Source organism: Tasmannia lanceolata, unplaced genomic scaffold, assembly GCF_043159265.1.
Source record: "Tasmannia lanceolata isolate RefF3 unplaced genomic scaffold, GAP_Taslan_0.1 ptg000006l, whole genome shotgun sequence".
In the NCBI taxonomy this organism is placed as follows: domain Eukaryota; kingdom Viridiplantae; phylum Streptophyta; class Magnoliopsida; order Canellales; family Winteraceae; genus Tasmannia; species Tasmannia lanceolata.
Window position 1 is genome coordinate 37,884,201 of NW_027518683.1, and position 1,729 is coordinate 37,885,929.

At 41.3% G+C, this 1,729-nt stretch overlaps 1 non-coding gene across 1 annotated transcript; it reads left to right on the plus strand.

The window, feature by feature from the left end:
- Positions 1–1,421: 1,421 nt before the first annotated feature.
- Positions 1,422–1,528, plus strand: LOC143880521 (small nucleolar RNA R71). Its single transcript, XR_013251745.1, has one exon. It is a non-coding gene; the product is annotated as a small nucleolar RNA R71 (small nucleolar RNA).
- Positions 1,529–1,729: the final 201 nt, after the last annotated feature.

The window sequence follows — 1,729 nt, forward strand, 5'->3', positions numbered from 1 at the left end:
AAAAAGGCAAGAGATTTACACTTGCACCCAAATCCAAAAGAGCATGTTCAATATTTGTGTTACCAATAGTGCAAGAAAGAGTAGGACATCCTGGATCCTTATACTTAATCACCATTTGTTGAGACAAGATGGAACTTATATTTGCGGCCAAGAAAGCTTTCTTGGGCACATTAGTTGTGCTCTTTTGTGTGCACAAATCTTTCAACACTTTGGCATAAGTAGGAACCTGAGAAATCGCATCTAATAAAGGAATGTTAATTTGCACTTGTTTAAAAACATTTAAAATTTTATCAATTTGATCTACCTTTTTATTAGTAGCAAGGCTCTTTGGAAAAGGAGCTTTAGGAATGAAATCTCGTGCAGGGGGAGAAGTTACCTCTTCTGGACTTACCTGTTTGGGCTCCTCTTCTGAGCCTGTGGAGGAAAGTTCTTCACTTACCTCATTTGGAAGATTTTGTGCATTTTTAGAAGGTTCAGATCTGACCTCCTTCTTGTGGTAATCTCTACCACTCCTTAAAGCATATACAACATTACATTCGTTGGAGGGCTCTTGCGGCGGCAAAATTGGTTGAATGGCATTCAACTGATTTGGCGGTACCTGTTGATTCACATTCATATTCACGTTCCTTGGATTAGGAACGGGTTGACTTGGCATCTTCCCCTTTTCCCTCTCATGCAACGCCATGGCAAGTTGGGAGATTTGCTTTTCCATGTTGTGTTGGCTTGTCATGAAAGTGCTAGTGAGAAGTTCTATGCTTTTTTCTAAGGAAGCTATGCGTGCCGACTCTCCTTGTTTTTGAAAACCCGGCGGTTGCTGATTTGAAACATTATTAATCATGGGATTTTGAAAAGTAGGAGGGGAAGGGGATGGCCGAACAAAAGTGGGAGGGAAGGTGGGCCTAGGTTGGCCGAATTGGCCTTGGCCTTGGAAATTAGATGGCCCACTTTGACTCCATGAAAAGTTGGGATGACATCCCGGATTATAAGTGCTAGAGTAAGGATTATTAGCATAAAGAGCACTCACATTCTCATTAGAATTACCAAATTTAGCAAGAGTTGGACACTCTTCCATGACATGGTCTGTGGCTTGACACAAATTACACATGGGAACACTATGTGCAATTTGATTAACTTGTGAGGGTCCTTTGACAACTATTGCTTCTAGCCTTTTGATTAGGCTATCAAGATGGGCCTCTTTTGCCACGGCACCCTCTATTAGAAATCCCTTACTTGAAGTGGCTCTCTCACCGTCTTGAGTGGATTCCCACTCTCTTGTTTTTTCCGCCAAATCAAGTAAGAAGTTCCATGCCGCGGCCTCATCCGTGAAAGATGTAAAACCATTAGGACACATGGATTCAAGAAGTTGCTTTGTTTGGTAATCTATGCCCTCATAAACAATTTGGCATAAGTGCCACAAATTAATTCCATGGTGAGGACACTCTTGGAGTAGGTCTTTGAACCTCTCCATACACTTAGAAAATGACTCTAATGGCTTTTGTTTGAATTGTAAAATATCGTTCCTAAGCTTATTAGTTTTATGTAATGGAAAAAACTTTTTTAGGAAAGCGACGGCGAACTCCTCCCAAGTGGTGATGGAGTTCGTTGGTAAGCCATAGAGCCACTTCTTGGCTCCATCCTTGAGTGAAAACGTAATAAACCGCAACTTTACCGCATCATCGGTAAGTTGTTGCAACTTAATCAAAGCACATACATCTTCAAACTCACGCAA